Source organism: Balaenoptera musculus, chromosome 3 (assembly GCF_009873245.2).
Source record: "Balaenoptera musculus isolate JJ_BM4_2016_0621 chromosome 3, mBalMus1.pri.v3, whole genome shotgun sequence".
Classification (NCBI taxonomy): Eukaryota; Metazoa; Chordata; class Mammalia; order Artiodactyla; family Balaenopteridae; genus Balaenoptera; species Balaenoptera musculus.
Genome location: NC_045787.1, coordinates 107,821,695 through 107,847,045, shown reverse-complemented (window position 1 = coordinate 107,847,045; position 25,351 = coordinate 107,821,695). Strand labels below are relative to the sequence as shown.

General features: G+C 36.9%; 1 protein-coding gene across 3 annotated transcripts in view; it reads right to left on the bottom strand.

Annotated features, from left to right (window-relative positions):
* CDC42SE2 (CDC42 small effector 2) overlaps positions 1 to 25,351 on the bottom strand; it is a 201,398-nt gene that overhangs the window by 75,046 nt on the left and 101,001 nt on the right. For 2 of the 3 annotated variants that reach the window (XM_036846628.1, XM_036846629.1), the window contains exon 2: positions 15,926 to 16,087. The exons of the other annotated variant lie outside the window; for it this stretch is intronic. The gene's annotated coding sequence lies outside the window, so the exon portion shown is untranslated. The remainder of the gene's footprint in view (positions 1 to 15,925; positions 16,088 to 25,351) is intronic. 3 annotated transcript variants of the gene reach the window in all.

Here is a 25,351-nt window from a genome sequence, read left to right as displayed (position 1 = left end):
AAACTAACATGGTATCGTGAAGTAATTATACTCCGATAAAGATCTATTAAAAAATTAAAAAATAAAATGAGGTCGTTTCACATTTTAAATGATCTTCAAAATATCTTGAAAAAAGTATTTAAATAAATCTGCGATTCTCCTTGCTTAGCCCACACATAAACTTTTAAAGAATAAGATGTATTTTTAACTAAAATTTTAAAAATTGACTTAGAATTTAAATGAACCAATACAGAGTATCCAGATTATATAAATAAGACTTGAAAGGCCTTGAAAGCATTCATAGACTTGACTATGGACCAGTTAGTGCTGTGACAACTGTTAAAGAAAAAGTTAAAAATACATGTACGTGGGATTCCAGTTGGTGGTTTAAATAGCTTTTTTCGTTGCTTAGAGAAAATAATGTAAGGAAAAAATACTTCTCTATCATCTTTTATCTTCCAGCTCCAGAAATGAAATTTAATGTATTTCTATAAAAAGTGTTAACAATTTACATGTAAACATAAATACAGCAATGTTTTAAAATAGGTTATCTTATAGTATGCTAATCTCAAAGATAATAGTCAAATAAATTCAACTTGGGGACAACACAACACCTCAACACAAAGAAAATATATAATACTTGTGTCTTATCTATTGAAAAAGAGTCTTCTATTGCTATATTAGACTTTAAGGTGCAGTATATCAATTAGGAAATTAAAAAGTACATGCACATTTAGCTTCCTTTTTAGTATTTCTTTCCTCAAATTAAATCAGGAAATCAATAATCCTTTCTGATACTACCTCTTAACTGGATAAAAGAAACAAACTTCAGCATATACCTGAATGCAGGATTTCACCATGCAAGGATACATATATTATATACAGCTGACCATTGAACAGTGCAGTGGGTTAGGGGGTTGAGACCCTTCCTATGGTAGAATATCCGGGTATAACCTTAGAGTCGGCCCTCTGTATACATAGTTCCACATTTACAGATTCAGTCAACCATGGATTGTGTAGGACATATTTACTGGGAAAAAATATCCGCATATAAGTGGACCCAAGCTATTTAAACCCATGATGTTCAAGGGTCACATATATGTATTTGACAGATATTGTTGAGCAATCACTATGCACTAGGCCCTGTGAATATGACAATGATCAAGAGAGAGTGGTTCAAACAAAACTGAACGCTTTAAAAAATTTATTACTCACTAACTAGGCTAAATATAAATATGTAATAAGCACCAAAATGCAGGGTCACCTTCTACTTCAAGAGGTAATTCACTTTTGGATTTCATTCAGTTAAGTCCCAGGACTCTGACAAGGAGAGCTAGGCATCCAAGTAGTCCACAGTTGGGGCATATTCACTAAGGTCCTGATGTAGAAATCTTACTATTCCCATATGTTTCAGCCCCTGATGGAGTCAGATAAGATAAAAAAAAATCTCAGTTATACAGATGATTAACTGTGGATTGCTCAAGGTTCAATGAGAAAGCTAAGCTCTATTTAAGAGGAAAAGTGAATCACCAGAATGCCTGCATATGTGGCAATGAAAGCAAATAGAATGCAACTGAACATAGGAATTCACCAAAAAGTTAATATTTTTGTGCTGTATCACACACTGGGTTTTCAGTAATTCTTTACAGAGAAAAATACAGTGACAAAAATCTCCTATTTGGACACGCTGATGGAACATTTTTTCCTACAACTGTGTAAGTCTCCACAACTTCATCTTCCAACAGGATGGGGCTCTGCCTCACTTCTATCACACAGTCCAGATGCTCTTTTATGAATACCCATCACCATGCTAGACAGGCCATTATGTTCCAAAATTTGGACTGCCTCTGAAATAGTAGCCACCCAAATCACAACTGTTACACCACGCTATTTTTAGCAGGGATATGTAAAAAGAAAACTAGAGTTGGGACCACATATTCCTTACAGACTTGAGGAACTGAAGGCATTCAACCTGGCTACCATTTCAACCATCCAAGATTGTGTGCCACCTACAAAACGCCTGAGATGAATCAGACCATAAGATAGCCATGTGCTGTATTACACAGGAGGTACCTACCAGGCAATACAGAAATAACTATGGTTGTTCCTTAGTACAAATGTGACTACTTGTTTAAGTATAATGCAGGTAACTAAATAATAGATTTTTTAAATGTTCAAACCTTTTTGAATCACCTTATAAAATAAGAACCTTAAACAATAATGGGGGAAAAAAGTTTTTAAATGTGGTTTAAAACAGGATCTTCATTTTCATATTCAAAGGAAAGCTTGTAATAATGGAAAATTTTGATAATGATGTTATGATGATGAAAATACTAACAGAAACAGAAAATACTAACCACTCAACAAAGAACGTGAACTAGACAAGCAACAAGGATATACTGTACAGCACAGGGAAATACAACTTTATTTTGTAATAACTTTAAATGAAGTATAAGCTATAAAAATACTGAATCACAATTTTGTACACCTGAAACTAACATAATATTGTTAATTAAGAGGGAGTTCCCTGGTGCCCTAGTGGATATGATTCTGGGCTTTCACTGCCATGGCCCAGGTTTAATCCCTGGTCGGGGAACTGAGATCCCACAAGCTGTGCGGCTCGGCCAAAAAAAAGATCGTCAATCAACTATACTTCAATTTTTTAAAAAATAAAAGAACATGGACTATTTCTGGTGCGTAAACTTAAATCATAGCAGGTCACATGAGAAATCCAGTATTTTGGATTTTCCAGTCTATTTTTGTTTTATATAAAAAAAAAAAAAAATCAGTGATGACAGAAAATTTCCCTAAATTATAAAGAAAGGTTCAACTAAATTGTAAACCCCTGATAAGGGAAAAAAAAAATTTGAGCACTAGTCACATATTACTCTACGTACTTTGACAAATACTATCTGATTTCTACAATCCTAAGAGGTAAGCATTATCCTTACTTCGGAAATAAAGAAACCACAGCTCAGACATATTAATAACTTAACGGCAGACCATTTTCTCTATATTCTTTTTTTAAGGTCTAGTTCAATGCTACCTTAAATTACAATTATTTATGACATACTGTTTCTTGTAAGCTCCATCAAGGCAGACTCCATCCAAATTATTATATCTCTTATAGCACTTAACATGGTAACTTGTCCCAGTATTTGCAAAAAAAAAAAAAAAGAAAGAAAGAAAAAGAAAACAATGAATTAAAACTAGATTCTACCATTTATTAGCTAAGTGGCATTAGTCTATAACCTTTCTGAATTAAAGTTTTCTCTTATAAGGATTTTACCAACATTGCAGGATTACTGTAAGGTACAGTTGGTTTCTCTACCTCCACACTACTGTCTTTTTGGGCCAGGTAATTCTTTTGGGGGGGGGGGGACAGATACTGTCCTGTGCACTGTAGGATATTTAGCAACATCTCTAGCTGCTATCTAGTAAATGCCAGTAGCACCCCTCCCCACCAGCTGTGACAACCAGAAGTGTCTCCTGTCAAAATGATGTGTCAAATACTCCTGGAGATCGGAGTATACAAGAACCACTGCTCTAGGTAAGAGCATTATAAGAATGAATTGAAAAAGAACTATGTGATTTCCTCTACTCTAGAAAATCCCCTTGAGATGGGAAAAGGGCAAGATTTCCTGAGCCAAGCCTCTAATGATAATATTCCTAAAAGCAACAATCAGCAGCACAAAATTCTAATAACCTTACGTGGTCTAGTAAAGATGGCCACAAATTCTTTGTTATTCCTCCAAATGAGAAAGAAATCCTCTACCTTAAATTCAGATGACCTTGATGACTTCTTTAACCAAAAGAACGAAGCTGAAGTCATGATCTGGAACTGATGAGGTGACAAAAACCCCTGTACCTTGTGCTCAGAAGCCCAACTACCCAAGACTGCCATGCTGGAAAGACCACAAGTGTAGGCACACAGATTAACAGTCCCAGCTGAGCCTGGCCTTCCAGCCTCCTTAACCAGAGCGACAGACATGCGAATAACGCTGCCTAGGATTCTCCAGTCCAGACCACCTGCTAGCTAAGACTAAACAGTGACCTTTGTCGATGCCTCATATAAGAGAAAACTTGCCAAGACCTGCTCAAATTCCTGATCCTCAAAATTGAGAGATTTAATAAAACAGTTGTCATTTTAAACCACTAAGGTTTTAGGTAGTTTGTTTTCACGTAATTTGTATGCATACACTTTTCGATTAAAGATTTTCATGTGTTTTAATGAAAATCTTTGTATAACTATCTTTATTGGCTCAAATGAGGTCATCTAATTCCTATCAAGTGATAAACTATCATGGGCTACTGGTCCCATCCTCCAAAATAAAGCCCTGAGGAAAAAAGAAGTAAGTCTGGATTCCAGGAACAACAAAAAGAAACAAAAACTGATGGGGATAAATCTGCACTGAATTTGTGTGAATAGACACTGGTAACCTTCAGTCAGGAGCAAAGGGTGGTAGGAGTCAAAAGACAGATTGCCTAAAAGCTTTTTTTAGTCTGCCCTTATCTTTCCCTTGACTGCCCCTTTATCAGAAATTAGCAGAACAGCTCAGATCTTTGTCAGCAGGATAAAATCAGGACAGCACAAAAGGCCTGGGAGGGGAAAGTTCATGAAAACAGGTACAAACTGACTACCCTGTGGTCATTTACTCTTCCCAGTCCTTCTCCCCTCAAAATAAACCTACAGGGCTGGTGGTGAATTATAATACAAGGAAACTACCTCTTAAAATTAGTATTACTTATTTCTAAGAGTTTAAAAAAACAAACCCTGATCAGAAGTTGCCTGATGCAGTAGAAGCCAACAGAAGAACATAACAGCAGTTCAGTGCCAGGGAGCTGTTTGGCCTGAGACTCACCTCCCTCTCTTAAACTCACCTGGACCGACACAAAGTAAGATCTGGCTGTTGGCCATTCCCCAATCCACATTATTAGACTAAGTGGATTAATACCCCCTCTCAAAGAATCATTAGCTCACTAGCTAAAATAAAGAAACATCTGGAGCATAAAACTATTATAAAAGACAGGCAACACATCAAACAACCCACGCCGTCTGATACAGATTTAGTGAATTAGATGATCCAAGAATGCACACCCAGGGACCAAGGGGAGATATTAGTACTACAAACTCACAACAAGAAACTGCGAAAAAGAATCAAGTGGAAATACTGAGTATAAAAAGAAGAGGGAAAAAAATAAAACGTTTCAAGAAAAAATAAACATATTACTAATGAGAATAAATTTCCCAGAATTACAGAGGGAAGAAATCAAGATTTAAGTGCTCCAAGAGCCAAACATATAAGAAAAAAACCTCATTCCTAGAAATATTAAGAATACTGTGTAAATTGATAGTACTTTTAGAAAGTTTTCAAAATTTTTACATGTAATGCAGTAGTATCACTTTTGGAAATCAAAAGTAATCCTGAGTAATCCAGAAGAAAACAAAATACCTACATGTGCAAAAATGTTTTATTGCAATACTTATTATGGTAAGAGGGAAAACCCCAGACACAACCTAAATATCTAACAACCAAGTAATAATTAACGGTTTAATATTATTATTATATAGCCATTGACATAGTGTTAAAGAGAGAGTATGTTTAACAAATTTTATGATTTGAGGGGATCTAAAAAAATCCAACCAACATGAGAAATTTACACTAAAACTCCTACGAGCATTTAATTTTTTAATTATTAAAACTTAAAAGTTTGTTTTTAAAAACCTGACAAACTCGGTAGCTTGTGTTTTTGTAAGTCTAGACTTCATCAAGAAATAGCCAACAACAATTATATTTTAGATATAATTTACAGAAACATTAGCTTCCAAGAGTATTTATGGTATTTTTATACTAAAGGAAAATATAATGTAGCTACTCTTTATTGAGTGAGCAGCTTATGGCAGCTTTCGGACTTTATAAATAATAAAATATGGTATGGAAAATTTCAGCATCCACTATGCCAAAGAAAGTACTGGTCTTATTTCTAAGTGCTTTATATTTTTATCATTTTCATTAGCTCAGCTCCACATGAGACCACTGTCTGCCTTGATTTCTGGAAGGCTGCCCCAATTCTTCTCTCCCAGGCCCTGTTGCCAGGGTTGCAGCTGCACAACCAATTCTTATTAAAATATAAGTCTTTGAAATGCAGGTCTATGCAAAGGGACATAAAGGATTTCATTATCTTTTCTCAAAACTCACAATGAGGATTATACCCCCACCCTTCCCCAGGCACACCACCACTTAGCACCCTTCTCCATCAACTCACACACCACATATAATAAATGCAGCAGCTCCGTCTTAAATACTCAAATAACAAGTCATAAAGGAGTAAAACTGCATAATAACCAACGTAATGTCTAGCAAAAATTATTTTAGAATGACTTCTAATACCTATGATGGAATTATTTCAAAATGACTTCTAGTGCATATGATGTAATCATAGGCGGACACTCATACAATGAGAGTAATAACACTTCTAAACACTACTACTAAATACTTCTAAAGAATAAACATTTGCAAGACAGAATACACACTTATGTGATAATTTCAGAAATTTCAAGTTAAGAAAAAAACTGTAAGTAATTTACTCAAAATGTAAAATACTTTACAAGCTATTAATTTTGTTGTACAACTACTCATGTCTCTAAAATTTTCTTGTAAAAGGAGAAAAAAACTGAAGGACAGTTTACACTCCTTTTCCATTTCTTACTAGAATCTCATGTACTTTCGTTCTCTGGACAAAATCCCCTGCTTAAACATTGCTTGACTCTACTCTATGACTGAATTCGTCTTAGGAGAAAAGTTAACACAAAACCGTCAAGATCATGAAGGTAAAACTATTTTCAATTAAAAGAATAAAGAGTGGTCAAATAGTCTGTTGCAAAGTAAAAATGACAAGTTTTTTTTTTTATTAAAACGTAATATTTTTAATGCTGATACACCATTGGAATTCTTGTAACATGCAGAATCTTCAAATTTTAACTGTGTTAGAGAAAAGAATTAGTTAGTAAAATTCACTGGGGTTAATTAAGTATAGCCTAGTCTGTTCCCTGGGTGATTCATTCATGGTTAAATAGAAGAAAAAAACAGGGGAGGCAGAGTGAAGGATACTAACCCTTGAGGATCTCATTATACAACACACACCTGAAGTTATAGCAACAAATCATACTGATAAATAGTTCTAAAAAGTGACCACTTGTTGCATTTTTAATGATTGAACTGAAATAATTAAGTTAAATGTACCAGATAAACTTTTTTAAGTATACAAGAAGTACATTATAATGATTACAAAGCTTGTTAAAAATGTCGATTGAGGGGCTTCCCTGGTGGCGCAGTGGTTGAGAATCTGCCTGCCAATGCAGGGGACACGGGTTCGAGCCCTAGTCTGGGAAGATCCCACATGCCGTGGAGCAACTAGGCCCGTGAGCCACAACTACTGAGCCTGCGCGTCTGGAGCCTGTGCTCCGCAACAAGAGAGGCTGCGACAGTGAGAGGCCCGCGCACCGCGACGAAGAGTGGTCCCCGCTTGTCACAACTAGAGAAAGCCCTCGCACAGAAACGAAGACCCAACACACTCAAAAATAAATAAATAAATAAATAAATTTATTTAAAAAAAAAAAATGTCGATTGAGATCACCTCACATCAGTTATCATAGCTACTACCAAAAAAATAAAACAGGGGCTTCCCTGGTGGCGCAGTGGTTGAGAATCTGCCTGCCAATGCAGGGGACACGGGTTCGAGCCCTGGTCTGGGAAGATCTAGTTGCTTGCCGCAACTAGAGAAAGCCCTCGCACAGAAACGAAGACCCAACACAGCCAAAAATATTAATTAATTAATTAATTAATTTAAAACAAAAATAAAACAGACAGTAACAATGTTGATGAGGATGTGAAGAAATTGGAACCCTTGTGCACTGTTGGTAAAACTGTATAATAGTGCAACTCCTATGGTAAACAACATGGAGGTTCCTCAAAAATTTAAAAATAATTCTATCATATGATCTAGCACTCTCACTTCTGGCCATATATCCAGTAGAATTGAAGGCAGGGTCTGGAAGAATATTTGTACACCCATGTTGCTAGCAGCACTATTCACATAAGCCAAGAGGTAGATCAAGCCAAATGTCCATAAGCCAATGAGCAGATAAACAAAATGTGATATACACATACAAAGTAGTATTATTGTGATATATATATACGATGGAGTCTCTCAAAGGAAGGAAATCCTATCACATGCTATTAACATGGATGAACCTTGAGGACATTATGCTAGGTAAAATAAACTAGTCACAGAAAGACAAATACTGTATGATTCCACTTATAAGAAGTGTAAAGTAGTCAAAGTCTATTTTTTTTTTTTTTTTGGACACACCACGTGGCTTGCAGGATCTTAGTTCTCAGACCAGGAATTGAACCCGGGCCCTCAGCAGTGAAAGCGTGGAGTCCCAACCTAAAGTAGTCAAATTCACAGGAAACAAAGTAGAATGGTAGTTACCAGGGGCTGGCAATAGGAGAAAAAAGGGAGTTGTTCTTTAATGGGTATAGAGTTTTCAGTTTTGCAAGATGAAAAAGTTATGGAGATCTGTTTCACAACAATGTGAATATACTTAGCACTACTGAACTACATACTTAAAACTGGTTAAGATGGCAAATTTTATGTTACATGTTTACTACAATAAAAAAAATTTTTTAAATGTATTTAGAGGTCTCATCCTTAGAGATTCCATGAGTTAGTAAAGATGAAAAACAGAATGAATCTGTTTTTGTTTTTTTTTAAACCAAGTACCACATATTAATTTGGGTTTTTTATTTGTTTGTTTTGCTCAGATAGGTAGGTAATATACCACCATGGTGTAAAACTCAAAAGAAACAAGAGTAAATCACACGTAAATCTTCTTGTCATCATTATCCCTAGCCACCCAATTCTCCTCCGAAGACACAGCCACCAATATTAGCTTCTGGTATAGCCTTTCACAGGAATTCTAATAATATACGAGAATGTACGTATGTATTTTTTTCTTTTTAAAATATTTTCACGTGACCACATACATGTTTTGGCACCTTGCTTTTTCACTTAACACTTTATCTTGGAAATCAGGCACTATCAGTGACTTTTTAAAAACTACTTCCCTCAATTTGAAAGGCTGTATTTTACCATATGGGTATAACTCATCACCAATAAGTGGGAAGTTGGGTTGCTTGTAATCTTTTACTACTACAAACATGCTACAAGGAATAATCCTGTAAATTCACAAATGTGGGATATGATGAAGCAGGATTTATCTGTAGGATAAATTCCAAGAAGTGAAACTGATGGATCAAAGGGTTTATACATTTTTAATTTTTGGTAGGCATTTTAAGTTTCGACAGGTATTTTCCAAATCTTCTTCTAAGAGAACGTACACACTTACACTCCCACTGACAACGCACTAGAATATCTGTATTACCAATCCTAAAAAGTTTCCCTAACTCCAGAAATTTAAAGGGGAAAAAAAACTATCTTCCTTCCCTGAAGTAGAGCGTTAAAAAACCCCACCATTTCATGTAAATATACTGAGTTGCATAAAATTAAAACCTACGAGTTTGAGTAAGTCCCAGCTGCAAGAAATGAACTGTAGCCTAAGAAAAGCGCTCATCCTAGCAATGGCCGGCTCAGTCTTGGCAGGCGCACTATGGACCTAGGCCTCTACCAGTCTCAAATTTCTTTGCCCAGAAACCCATTCTTATTCTATAGTTTTTGACCCAAATAGCTTTACTCATATCAGCACCACAGTTACGATTTTTAACCAAATTACCTTAACTGGCCTAGGACAGTAATTGTTTCCATTTAGGTGGATATATCTCTAATTCTGGGAAAGTATAGAAATCAATCAGTATTAATACTTATGTGCTATTTAATATATTTATAATAACATTATGGTACTCTATGCTCTATCTACTAAGATACTTGAAAGACAAGAAAATTTAATATACTAAATTTATAAGTTTAATTTATTAAACTTTTAAGAATTATTTAAGTTTTAGAAAGATTTGTTTGCTCTACTGGTAATCTGCCTTGTTAACTGCTTGAAGTATTTGCGGGAATTAGAGAAAAGTAACTTTAAGTTAGAATGTCTAAGGATGTTAAATAATTAGGCATGAAAGTGTTGGTCAATATTTAAGAAGTAGTATTTACTCTTCCCTATCGGGCATTAAAACCCAATGACGATATAGACAGCATTGAACTTTTTTAGTGAGTTGTACAGATCAACTTTTTTTTTAGGTCAACCGTTTTTTAAGAGAACTACAGAAATAGAGAACCACAGGAATATATGGTCTTGGACAGAAAATGTCTATATCTACCTTAAGATCAGCACATTTCATTTAATTTAATATCATTTCCTATAAGCATTTTTCAGCGAACATGTGTACTAAAGGCATTCACAGATATTAATAGACAGTAATAATAAATGAAAATAGGCATCCTGCATGTGACTACTTTTCAAAGAAGAAATGGCTTCTTTTATAAAAGGATGTCTTCTGTTCATAAAGCACAAAACAAATAGTGCATTTTCCCATGCTGCCAGAAAATACTTCTTAATCAAAACCAAAGGAGGGCTGCTTTTATAATTTCCTCATGGAAATCATGGCCTTTATAGTAAGGACACAGAGCAACAGCTACAATAAATTCCAGCTGCTGTGGCAAGACTTATTATACTATACTAGCTGCTAAATGGCCCAACATTAAGGCCACCAGCAACCAAAAAACTGGAGATTTAATATCAAGTTCCATTCCCTTACACTAAAAAAATTAATCAGACTTTCAACAATATTTTCTAGCTATCGATAAAGACAAATCTTTTGGATCCTACTACCAAAACTGAAGAGCTAATGCTATTAATCTAATCCCTCAAAATCACCCAAGCTCCTTCTTTATCAATATTTACAAGTTAGAATAGGAGAAACTCAGAGCCATTCAGGGTCATCGTTTAAATGAATATCCCATTCAACCTCTGCAGTTTAATAATTTTCTATAATGTGCACATTTCCTCTTTCTTTCACATTTGATGAACAAATTATTCCTCGTGAGTGTGTGTGTGTGTGTGTGTGTGTGTGTGTTTAATACCTAAACCCACCTGACAGTTTTAAGTAGGCTGGTACCTACAGCAAGATGCTATCAAATCAGAATGAAAATGGTAGGATTAGCAATCAGCCACATGAACAAAAAATCAGGAAACTACAACTTTTTAATAATGAACATGTATTTTCTGGATTTTTTTCCCTCCATAAAATTGATATAACATTTTCCTATCACTAGTCAAAACATATGCTATCAAGATGCCTCACTAATCAGATAATCCTAAAAATTAACTTATTCAACATATATTCATTGAGCTCCTATTATATGCTAGGCCCACATAAATTAAACATTTAAATGTTAACATTTAACATTTAAATAATATATAAATGTAAGTCAGCGAATTATGAAGTAAAATAAACATATTTTTAAATGTATAAAAATGAATTTACCAAAGACGTAAGAAGTTTAAAGACTACCAGAGATTAAAATTGAAATACAAGGACTTCCCTGGTGGTCCAGTGGTTAAGAATCCATCTTGCAATGCAGGGGACACCAGTTCGATCGCTGGTCAGGGAACTACGATCCCACATGCTGTGGGGAAACTAAGCCCAAGCGCCACAACTAGAGAGCCTGCATGCCACAGCTACAGAGCCCATGCGCTCTGAGCCCGCACACAACTAAAGAGAAGCCTGTGCACCTCAACGAAGATACTGCGTGCCACAACTAAGACCCAACGCAGCCAATAAATAAATAAATTTTTTTAAATTGTAATACAGTATAAGTAGATAGAACTAATTGATCAATTTTTAATTTTGAGCAGTTACGACATGGCAACAATTAACACTTTAAAATCTGGTCCTCACATGTTAAAACAGAATTTTTAAAAATTCTTAATAAAACAAGTAAATTGATCTCTTTTATCTTTTTTAGTGAGCTTGCCTTTTGTTTTTTTCCAGCTGCGTTGGGTCTTCGTTGTTGCACGCGGGCTTCCTCTAGTTGTGGCATGTGGGGGCTACTCTTCATTGTGGTGCATGGGCTTCTCATTGTGGTGGCTTGCTCTAGGTGCACAGGCTTCAGTAGTTGCCTCGCACAGGCTTCAGTAGTTGCCTCGCACAGGCTTCAGTAGTTGCCGCACACAGGCTCAGCAGTTGCCGCACACAGGCTCAGTAGTTGCAGCACGCGGGCCCTAGAGCATGCGGGCTTCAGTAGTTGTGGCTCAGGGGCTCAGCAGTTGTGGCTCGCGGGCTCTAGAGCACAGGCTCAGTAGTTGTGGCGCATGGGCTTAGCTGCTCTGCAACATGTCGGATCTTCCCGGACTAGGGATTGAACCTGTGTCCCGTGCACTGGCAGGCAGATTCTTAACCAGTGCGCCACCAGGGAAGTCCTGATCTCTTTTACATTTGATTTTAAGGAAAACCAAAAGGCTGCTTCATGCTCAGTGGTAAAACATTATACCCACTAAGCATTTTGTGAAACATTAGAGGCATTAAATTAATGAACAAGACAAAATGCTCATTGTAACCACAATGTTCTACAAGCTCTAGCCAATGCAGCTGGTAAGTGAACCAATACAAGGTATAAAATCTGGAAAGGATAAAGCAAAATTACGTTTAGTTACAAATAAGCACTGCATTCCCAGAAAACCTAAGTGAATCAAATGCAAGACTATGAGAAATACTAAGTGAATTTAATTAAGTTAACTTATTAAACTTAACAGAAAGTAATAACCTTCCTAATGTTAGCAATAAACAGGAGTTTAAGCTGTAAGAGCACAATGAAGAGGCAGCAGAGCAGTGGTTAAGGGCGCTGACCTCAGATTCAAACAGATACGGGTTGAAATCTCAGTTCTACTACTTCCTAGCTGTATAAACCTTGAAAAAGTCACCTAATGTCTTCAATTTTCTCAAGTGTAAAAATAAATATAATTTATTAACAGTTAAGATGATGCTGAAAAGTATACAGAGCCTGCCATTTAGTAATTGAACTAATATAAGGCATTATTATTTGCATTATTAATAATAGAAAGCCTCTCGTCCCTTCCCTAAGTAAAAAGAGGTATTACGTTAAGCATACACATACCATGTAAACCTTTCTGAAATCCAGAGAAGGGTGAAATTCCAAAATATATCTGGCCCCAAGATTTGGAACAAGGGATTGTGGTCCTGTACCTTTCTAATGGCTTCTTACGGAAAAAACAATAATAACCTATTACTTTTTTAAAAAGTCAGCCAGAACCCAGGTTCCGCCCAACTATTTGTTTTACAGTTCCAGGGTGCCAAGGGTTCAGTAGGCATCTCCACCAAAGAGTCAAATCAGTACAGATGACAGATACTCCTTTTCTTCTAGAACCAAACCTCAGTTAATACAAACCTATTCATTAGGAGGGTTGTTCACGTACTGTTAGCCTCTTCCAATTAACATTAAGCTCCATTAGTAATGGCACAGACTACGTATTGTTTACCACCTTAACTCTTGTACTTAATACCTGAACCTTAAATAAATCAATGAAAGGACTGCATTATCTGCCACCTTGCACACCTGTATCAGAGACATACTTGCCTAATTCGCAATTCTAGTCTTAGCAAGTCCCTTCAGTTATCATTACATGGTATAGAATGGGTGATGATAAGGATGTATCAGTTATGATGTTTTGGAATTTACTGGCTCAGGTAACTGAAAAGTCCAGGTATACTATCTTCAGGGAAGACGTGATCCAGCATCTCAAGAGGTGATCAGGGTGTGTTTTTGCTCTGCTCTACTCCTTCCCTGTTGGCTTCTTACTCAACTGACTTTCCTTTCATGGTCGGAAGATGGCTGCCAGGTTGAAATTCAGCAGAAAAAAAAAGTACCTTTATCCTGGCATTTCTAGTAAATGTCCTAAGATCATTTTGATTGATTTGGCTTAGATCATATGTCTGCCATGGCTGTCTTAGGTTAAGACACATGCTTCATTCCTACAAACTCTTCATAATATACATGAAATAAAATACATTAAAGCTGACCTTGGTGATTTGAACTTCTTATATTACTAAATAACGGCATTATTGAATTCAAACTAATGGATCAAGCACATCATACAACTTTCCCTATCTTCTTAAAAAGTTATTCCCCCCATTTAATCACAACCCAACACGAAAAAATAAAAAAGTAAATTCTTCCCTGAATGTAAATCATTTTGAAGGATTCAGAATGTATTACCAGATTACAATAAAGGTTTATGATATTCCTTAACAAAACTGAAAGCAACATTATAAATTTTCAGGAAGAAAACAAAGTTCTTATCCCACTTTTTCAAGATTATAATAGCAGAATCTAAAGAAAAGATGGACAAGTACATGGACGTCTTGAGTTGGGGTGGTGGGGAAGGGTGGTGTTATAGAGCTTTAAAATAGAATCAACTAAATATTCCATCCTGCGACTCAAGACTCCTCAAAGACATTAGATTCATCACCAACCCTCTCTCCCCTACCCCCGTACACAACACTAGGTCCTAAGAACAAAACAGAGATGCACACTTTAGGGAGTCTTTTTGTCAGTGTGCATTCCAAAGCCAAATACAAATTATTTCTCGATTATTATGTTCCTACTATCCATGTCCCTCATTCCTATAACTAGCACAAAAAAGAGAAGGTAAATGATTCCATTTTTATAACAGAGAAGACAACAAAATCTATGAGATTAAAAGCCAATACTCAAATATACAGAAGAGGAGCTGATCTTCATGGTAAAGTTGAATAAAAACAAATAGCAAATCGTAGAACTAACCAACTGAAAATGTGTTACACACAAGTCATCTTAAATCAAAAGCCAAACTTCATTCATAATCCTAGAGGAAAGCAGTGTGGTCAAAGAAAGGAATGTGCATTAAAAGAATCTCTATAATTTTTCAAATGTATGAATTGATTTTTCAAATCCTCTACTGTTCAAATAATTCAATTCACTAAATGGGCAATGATGGCTTTTTAAGAAGACAGAACTAGTAGACATAGCAGGGATATAAACATAGCCCTTGACATCACAAAGTTTATAATGGGCTACAAAGGCAATATACACAAACATTACTGGGCAGCTCAGAACATAATGAAGTACAAATGCCAGTGGGTAATCAGAAAGAGGAGGATCAAGTGAACTGGGATGATTTCCACAACAAGTAACAGAAAATCTAAAGGCAAAACTGCCTAAACAATAAGAAAATTTATTATCTCACATAATAAGGAATCTACAGTGAAGGTGGTTCTAGGAATAGTGAATGTGGCTCCAGTTCTACTTTTCTGGAATTCTCTTCCCTCTGCCCACCTTTAGGTAAGGGAATCACCTTCAGGCTGGTAGCAAGATAGCTATAGCAGTTCCAGATGTCACATCCAGATAAAACAAGCTCTACGGGAAGGATCATCTCTTTTCTTCTTTCTCAAAAGCAAGAAAACTTTTCCCAAGAGCCTCTTGCAGACTTTCCTTTTATTTCCCATTGGCCGAAACTGGATCTCATGCCCATTCCTAAAACAATCACTTCCAATGGCAATGAGACCTACCATAACCAAGATTAGAATGGATACTAGTAACTATCATGACCATCACTTTAGTGATGGCTGAATATATCAAGGAAGACAGGCCTTGGAGGATGGTATTATTTGGACTGGGGTAAAAAAAAGATAGAAACACATAGGCAAAGGAAGGGATGTGTCTAACTGAAGAAAGTCGAACTGCAATCACTCATTAAACACACTTTTAGGGATAAAGAATTCTTTTAAACTGTGCTGGAGTCATCTTCTGTTAACACAAAAATTAACTTACTATTTAACAGTCGGTAAATGCTAAGCATGCAGGAGTTGTCCTCTCTTTAAGGGAAGGATTTAGGTTAATTACCAGTGGGGATAGTCAGACTCACCACTCACTCCTTGTCAACAGAGCTATCTCTGGGTTGAGAACATTCCATAATATGCATATAGCTGCCTGTAGACTCAGTCAGTATAAGTTGTTCCTTGAAGGTTTCTTCTCATTTGGATTCGAGGTTTTACTCAAAAATCCACACACTCACAACTGGCCCTATCTGCAAATGAAAGCATGCAATTAGGAGGCAAAATGCTGCAGGGAGCAATTCCTTCCTCCCCCACCCACCTATAATTAACTGATCCGCATGAAAACTGAACTTAAACACCAGATTCACCAAGCCCCATGTTCAAACTAAGCAACCCGCATTTCAAAGGTTGTAATGTGCTCATTACACAGTCACCACCCGTTTCCCAGCATGTAATATTTATTGTCGCGTCCACAGTATACCAGGTGCAACTCTTACGCACCGAGCGAAATCCAACACACATTTATGTTTGGTGGCAGCACACAGGACTGGTCTGCACAGCGTGTTAAAGGAGAGCTGCCTACAGTTACAAATTAGAAGACTTAACATAAAAATCAAAATATCTGACCTCTCTTAAAAAAAACAGAAGATCTGGCAATACTGCACCCACCTTCCCACCTGGTAACAATCTGTTGGATTGACCAGCAGCTAATCCTTCAGATGGGATATGGGCTTTGCAGTTCTCCACAGATGTCATCACTCTCTTACATTATAAACCCAACTCGCAGTTATCTGTCTGGAGTCTGTTTGCATCTAAGCTTGCAAACTCTGCTATATATTTATAATAGCTCATGGGAAACATTTATTACTGTCAAAGCCAAGCTTGTTTTTCTGCCTTATGGATATAATATAGCACAGGAATAACCACACTGGCTTTGGAGTCAGAGGGCCCTAGGTTTGAGATCTAATTCTGCAAATAACTAGTTGTGTGATCTTAGGCCTATTTTTAACCTAAGATGTATTTCTTCATTTACAGTCCTTCGAATAAACATATAAGCACTTAACAAAGCCAACAAACAACAGGCCTAAAACCCAACATGTCAAGGCTGAACTGATGATCCCAAATCCATTGCTTTCTCAGTCTTCCTCATTTCAGTAAATTGGACTGGGATCCATGCAGTTTGTACTGAAACCTCTAAGTCCTTATCATACACGCTCCCTCATCCTCCCCGAAAACATCACCAAAGTGGTTGATTCTCTAAATATATAATGTGAACTGATTCTTAGAATCCCATAAAAACCATAAAAACAAACAGCAATTCCTCCCTCAGAACTACTTTCCTGAAACTGCCTATAAATCCAACTATTTAAATAATGACAGTTTGAAATTTCAAAGTTCCATATTAGAAGGAATACTAGTATTTCATAAAAAGAAAACCTTGGGGATGCCACATATCAAAGTGATGCATTACATTTTGTAAGCTTACATTTCTTCACATCTAAGCTGACAATGAACTAGGACGTTATGCTTAATCCGAAAATGTAATTAAGAAAACTGAAAGATGACCAAAACTAATGAGTGAGTTTAGGAAGGTTGCAGGATACAAAAATCAATACTCAAAAATCAATTCTTTTTCTATAGAACACTTGTTCACTTACCCTACAACCCAGCCATTCCATTCCTAGGTGTTTACCTAAGAAAAATGAAAGTTTATGTCCACAAAAGCAGCTTTATTTGTAAGAGCCAAAAACTAGAAACAACTCAGCTGTCCACCAACAGATGAGTGGATACACAAAATGTGGTAAAGCCATTCAATGCATTACTACTTGCAACAAAAAATAATACTGGGACTTCCTTGGTGGTCCAGTGGGTAAGACTCCACGCTCCCAATGCAGGGGGCCGGGTTCAATCCCTGGTCAGGGAACTAGATCCTGCGTGCAAGCCACAACTAAGAAGTCCACATGCTACAACTACAAGCCCCCATGCCCACAACCAAGACCCGGGGCAGCAAAAATAAATACACATTTTTAAAAAATAATAATAATATTATACACTCATTAACATGGATGAATCTCAAAATCATTATGCTGAGAAGCCATATCAAGAGTATACACTGTAGAATCCATTTACTTAAATTCTAGAATCTTGAGTGATGGAAAGCAGTTCAGCTGATTGCCTGGGAACAGGGGTAAGTGGCCAAGAGAAGAGGAAGAGCCTATAAATGGCTAAAAAGCAACTTCTGGGGTGACAGATATTTTCATTACATTAAATGTGGTGATAGTATCACAGGCATATATATGTCACAATTTATCAACCTACTCACTTTCAATATGTGCAGTTAATTTTAAGTTTAAAACAAAGTAATTCACTGCACATTAATAATTGGTAGCAAGGCTGATTAATATGAAAAGCAGAACCCCTTTAATGCGTTAAGTTTTGAAAATCATGGCCACACGTACGCCTAAAACTAACGTAACATTGTTAATCAGCTATTCTCCAGTATAAAATTTAAATTCATTAAAAAAAGATTTTAAAAAAAAGAAAGAAAATTATGGCCACAATCTTTCTCTCTTCAGAAAATAACTCTTTCAAAAGTATATCTCATGCATGTAAATCAATTAAGTTAGAATACATCCTCACACTGTAAACAAAAATAAACTCAAAATGGCTTAAAGACTTAAATATAAGACAAGACACCAAAAACTCCTAGAAGAGAACATAGGCAAAACATTCTGACATAAGTCATACCAACGTGTTCTTAGGTCAGGCTCCCAAGGCAATAGAAATAAAAGCAAAAATAAACAAATGGGACCTAACCGAGCTTATAAGCTTTTGCACAGCAAAGGAAACCATAAACAAAACAAAAAGACAACCTGCAGACTGGGAGAAAATATTTGCAAATGATGTGAGTAATAAGGGCTTAATTTCCAAAATATACCAACAGCTCATACAACTCAATAACAAAAAAACAACCCAATTGAAAAATGGGTAGAAGACCTAAATAGACATTTCTCCAAAGAAGACATACAGATGGGCAAAAAGCACATGAAAAGATGCTCAACATCACTAATTATTAGAGAAATGCAAATCAAAACTACAACGAGGTACCACCTCACACAGGTCAGAATGGCCATCATTAAAAAGTCTACAAATAACAAATGCTGGAAAGCGTTTGGAGAAAAGGGAACCCTCCTACACTGTTGGTGGGAATGTAAACTGGTGCAGCCACTATGGAAAAGAGTATGAAGGTGCCTCAAAAAACTAAAAATAGAGCTGCCACATGATCCAGCAATCCCACTCCTGGGCATATACCCAGACAAAACTATAATGCGAAAAGACACATGCACCCCTATGTTCATAGCAGCACTATTTACAATAGTCAAGACATGGAAACAACCTAAATGTCCATCAACAGATGAATGGATAAAGAAGATGTGGTGGGGCTTCCCTGGTGGCGCAGTGGTTGAGAATCTGCCTGCCAATGCAGGGGACACAGGTTCGAGCCCTTGTCTGGGATGATCCCACATGCCGCGGAGCAGCTGGGCCCGTGAGCCACAATTACTGAGCCTGCGCGTCTGGAGCCTGTGCTCTGCAACAAGAGAGGCCGCGATAGTGAGAGGCCCCCGCTTGCCACAACTAGAGAAAGCCCTCGCACAGAAACAAAGACCCAACACAGCCATAAATAAAGAAAGAAAGAAAGAAAGAAAAGAATGCTTAAAAAAAAAAAAAGATGTGGTGTATGTGTATGTATATATATAATGGGATATTAGCCATAAAAAAGAATGAAATAATGCCATTTGTAGCAACATGGATGGACCCAGAGATGACCATACTAAACAAAGTAAGTCAGAACGAGAAAGACAAATACCATGATATCACTTATATGTGGAATCTAAAATACGACACAAATGAACATATCTACAAAAAAGAAAGAGACTCGCAGATACAGAGAACAGACTTGTGGTTGCCAAGGGGGCGGGAGGGTGGGGGAGGGAAATACTGGGAGTTTGGGATTAGCAGATGCAAACTATTATACATAGGATGGATAAACAACAAGGTCCTACTGTACAGCACAGGGAACTGTAGTCAATATCCTGTGATAAACCATAATGGACAAGAATATGAAAAAGAATAGATATATGTGTGTAACTAAATCACTGCTGTACAGCAGAAATTAACACATTATATATCAACTATACTTCACTAAATTTTTGTTAAAAAGTATAATATCTCAATGCTAAAGATCAAAAACATAATTACTGATCACAAAGAAAACATGCATCAAAAATAGCACTCTAACTAACCTAGTATAATATGGCATGGGCAAAAAGGAAAAGTGGTAAATTTCAACGTTATTCATTCAATTGTAGTCCACAAAGCACGTCAGTATTTCATCACATTGGTAGCAATTCGATTAAAAAATATCAAGGCATTTCACTGTCAACCCAAAAGACATTTTAATATATCATTTGATATACTGGCATTCATCTGGGTATCACTACTAAAATGTACTTTGGATTCTGCTTAGAATTAATGCAGTCATGAAATAAGATTCAATTTACTTGTTAAATGCTGGCATGGCTTGGTGCTTTTGTACTATATTAAATGCCACCTCTAACCCCATCCACCCGTTATTTATATTGAAGAGACAGAGCAAACTGCATTACTTCCTGAGCTGAACTTAATCATTAAATTTCAGACAGCATCAAAACTGCGTACTCCCATCACCACCCAGAGATTTCTATTCTCCAAGTTAACCAGTCTCAGTTCCACTGTACTGCTATGAAAAAAAGGCTGAATCTTCAAAGAAATGAGTTAACAGTGCTACCTTTCAATACCTTTAATGGCTGTCACAGAGAAAAATCATAGTAGTTCTGCATCATCCCAAATGGCAGAACTAGAGTGAATGAGTAGGGGCTATATGTTCTATCTGAGGCACTGCTGCCTAAAGGTGGAATGTCCTGCCTTGGGATACCTATCATCCGAGGCTGGGATATTAAGACGGTGATTCAAAAGTCCCAAAGACAATAAAATAAAATAAATAAAATAAAGTTTTAAACGTTAAAAAAAAAAGTCCCACGGCCAGTTGCCTTAGTTCAAGTTTATGATTTCTTCCAATCCTCAGATCATCTTATGAACTTAAAAATAAAATCTATTCTTAAATGCCCAAATCCACTGCAATTCGAAAGTCTGCAGTTTAAGCTGATCAAACTAATAAGAAGCTAAAGTCCTAAGTCTTACAGTAACATTTTTGTTTACTTTCCACTTTTCCCCAATGGGTAGTGGCTTACATCATCATTCCTTGACCCTATAAAATTACTCTAATTTTTTTTTAAACTTTTTATTTATTACTCTAATTTTGAAAGAAAAATGTGCTAAATATGTGTCCCATTTCCTTGCTCATTTAATGTCAAATGTCAATTCCTTTTTCTTCCCAAAGAAATATACATCTAACAGGGATAAAGATCTGTAAGAAATCTAGTTCAATGTCCTCATTTTACAGACTCAGAAAGGTAAAGAAATTTGCCCCAAATCTCATAACTAATCAGTATAATGCCTATTAGCACTGCAATAAATCACTGCCATTTACTTCCTCTATAAGTACACTGTAAACAAATGCATATGACCATTCACTTAGGTTAAGTGAAGGAAGGAAGCAAGCAAGCAAGCAAGCAAGCAAGAAAGCAAGAAAGAAAGCAAGAAAGAAAACAGGCTCTGGAATCAAACTGTCGAAGTTTGAATACTGGCTCTGCCACTTGTTAGATGTGTTGACTTTAGGCAACTTATTCACCATGCTTCACTTTCCTAAACTGTAAAATGGGTATAATTCATAAGGCTATTTATTTTGAGGTTTAAATTAGGTTAATACATGTAAAATTCTTGAAACGTGGTCTGGCACAGAGTAAGCCATCAGGAGTGTGAACATCAGAAGGGGAATGGGGTTTAAAATATGATATAACCTTATGAGAGTAATTTTCTCAGCAAGTCAGAGGACATTTTAAAATACATATACAGGGGGCTTCCCTGGTAGCGCAGTGGTTGAGAATCTGCCTGCCAATGCAGGGGACACGGGTTCGAGCCCTGGTCTGGGAAGATCCCACATGCCGCGGAGCAACTAGGCCCGTGAGCCACAACTACTGAGCCTGCGCGTCTGGAGCCTGTGCTCCGCAACAAGAGAGGCCGCGACAGTGAGAGGCCCGCGCACCGCGATGAAGAGTGGCCCCCGCTCGCCGCAATTAGAGAAAGCCCTCGCACAGAAACGAAGACCCAACACAGCCAAATAAATAAATAAATAAATAAATAAATAATAATTAAAAAAAAAAAAAAAAACATATACAGGGACTTCCCTGATGGTCCAGTGGTAAAGAATCCACCTTACAATGCAGGGGATGCGGGTTCAATCCCTGGTCAGGGAACTAATATCCCACATGCCACGGGGCAACTAAGCCCGCATGCCACAACTACTGAGCTCGCGCACCTCAACTAGAGAGCCCAAGTGCCACCAACTACAGAGCCCAAGTGCCACCAACTACAGAGCCCACGTGCCCTGGAGCCTGTGCGCCACAACTAGAGAAGAGAAAACCCACATGCCACAACTAAAGAGAAGCCCGCGCGCTGCAACGAAAAAGTTTAGGATATAATAACTTTTAAAACGACTTTGAAGACTAACAAATATTTGGTTTCTGATTTATACATGAGGAAAAGGGAAAGGCAAGGGAGAATTTTAAAGTTTTAAAGTTTCCTAATGTTTCACAGAATTGTAATGGCTATGAGTACAAGAAGAAAAAACTACTGAGAAGAATGGCGTGAAAAAAAAGACTTTGTCCTCTCTGCTGTACCTTGAGGTTAAACTGATCTGGAAAGGAAGCTATTTTCTCAGGAGTGAGAATAAAAATGCAAAAAGAGAATATAAGGTATTCTTATTTTTTGAAAAGCACATAAAATGTCTAAATTAGTAACTCACTGTCATGTTTAACTCATTACTACTTACAATGCCCATACTCTCATTTTACAATATTTAGAGAGAAAAAAAATTATTTTCACTAAAACATCCGCTTTAATAAATATGTTGCACTCTTCAGTATGATTTTATTCAGGGATATGGGATGGTTTTTTCTCCCCATAAGAAAAACTTTTATAGTAAGAGCTTTTAAAAATAAACTAAACTTGTATCTTTCTATACAACTTTCCAAAACACTTCTACATATATGAAACGCTGTAATAGGGAAGCAACTTAAACTGGAAAGCCTGTTATGGGTTGAATTGTGTCCCATTCTCTCTCCCACCCCCCAAGAAAAGATATGTTGAAGTCCTAACCCCCCAGGACATCTGAATGTGACCTTATTTGGAAATAGGGTTGTTGCATTTATTAGTTAAAATGAGGTCATACTGGAGTAGGGTGGGCCCCTAAATCCAATATGATCAGTGTCGTTATGAGAAGCTGGCATTGTGAAGAAGACAGAGAGACAAACGGAGAAAACCACATGATGACAAATCAGAGATTGGATTATGCACCTGCAAGCCTAGGAATGCTGAGGATTGCCAGCAAACCACCAGAAGCTAGGGAGAGGCAAGGAAGGATTCTGCTCCAGGTTTCAGGAGGAACATGGCCCTGCTGACATCCTGATTTTGGACTTCTAGCCTCCAGAACTATGAGGCAAGTTTCTGTGGTACTTCATTATAGAAGCCCTACGAAATGAATACAGCTTCCATTTGATTAGAAGAGTGAAAAAAGTCAGACAAATCTAAATGCTACAGTCATGATCACTACAACCCACTACCCAAACAAAACAGGATTTTGGCCTTGCTCTGGAACAGTCACTGTCAACAAGGTCTCCAGCTCATCAGAAGTGAGTCCATGTTTCTATTAACTATCCCATTTATTCACTACCTAGGCTAGACGGCTGTCTAGGCCACTAGGTTTTATAAATGTATGTGCTTTTCCATCATTTTCTAATTGGACAGTTTTCCAAGTTCTTATTTTACATCTTACTTACTTATTTTGACTACGTCATAACACATAGTAAAATGGGATATAAAGTGTTTCATCCTCACTCCCTGTCCACAAATCATCCTTCACTCCGAAGACAACCATTATTAACAGTTTTTTTAATGTATCTTTCCACTGAGATTCCATGCATTTAGGAAAATATATCATGTATGTGATAGACACCAATGGTAACGTATTCTGTGTATCATTCTACATCTTGTTTCTATCACTTCACTAATCTTTGTAGATCATTCTGTGTATGTAGGACTTATTTGTTGTACAGCATTTCACTATATAGATGCATAATATATTCAACCAATCTCACAGAGATGGATATCTAGGTTGCTGCCAGTATTTACCTTTATCACAAACGATGCTGTAATGGCTTTTTATCGTCTTCATCGAGTCCTTTTTTTGCCATCCTATTTAAAATTGCAATCCCCTGTTCCCTAGCCTGGCAGTCCCCATCTTGCTCCCATGCTTTATTTTTCCTCACAGTGCTTTAAATTTTTTTGGCATTCTATATATACATTACTCACTTATTACTTTTCTTCACCAGTAAGAACATAGGGTTTTACGAAGAGACGGATTTTTGTTTTCGTTTGCAGCCGAACGCCTAATTCCTGAGTGCCTGGCACATAGTGAGAGCAGTTAAGTATTTATTGAATAACTCAATGCCTTTATTTAATCCCACAAAAGAAAAATATACATGATAACTAAAAAGTACAATACATCTTCCCCTTCAAGGCAACATAAGCCATAGCTCCCAAACTGATCAGTAATTTGTCCTTTTTATTTTGTATTAATTTTCTATATTGTGTCACATGAGATTGTTACATTTTAGTTTGATCCAGATTTGATATACCCTGTGAACCCTCGAGTGCCTCAATTTAATTTAGCCTATTTGACCAAGGATAATGTTTCCTGGTCCTTCAGAATATTAACCCAAATAGCAGGTACTTAACTGAGTCTCTGCTTCCTTATACTTAGTGGCCCTCCTACACTGACAATGTTATTAACATGCAATTTCTCCTACCAGTTGTGCTTTTTCAGTCATGACAGAGTGACTCAGTATGGTATTATTTCTGATAAATACAGAGGGGGCTGAAATTTCAACTTATCTAGAGAAAGTACATGTTTCATTTGTCCCAACTGCCTTCATAAGGAATTAAGATGTGGTAAATTGTGTCATTCTCTTGCAGAGAAATCAGTCTGCATTTCAACTGGGCCCTGGCACACTAGGACCTAATAGTAAAACAGTCACTGACAAATTGTTCATTGGGGATGGGCAGGTGGAAATACTTTAAAGAAAAATAAGAACAAAAGGAAAACAGGTTCTTACTCATTCTTAGATTATTAAAATCTGACAAGTCTGGGGACTTCCCTGGTGGTCCAGTGGTTAAGAATCCGCCTTCCGATGTGGGAGACGTGGGTTCAATCCCTGGTCAGGGAACTGGGATTCCACGTACCGCAGGGCAACTAAGCCCGCATGCTGCAACTACAGAGCCCACGTACTCTGGAGCCC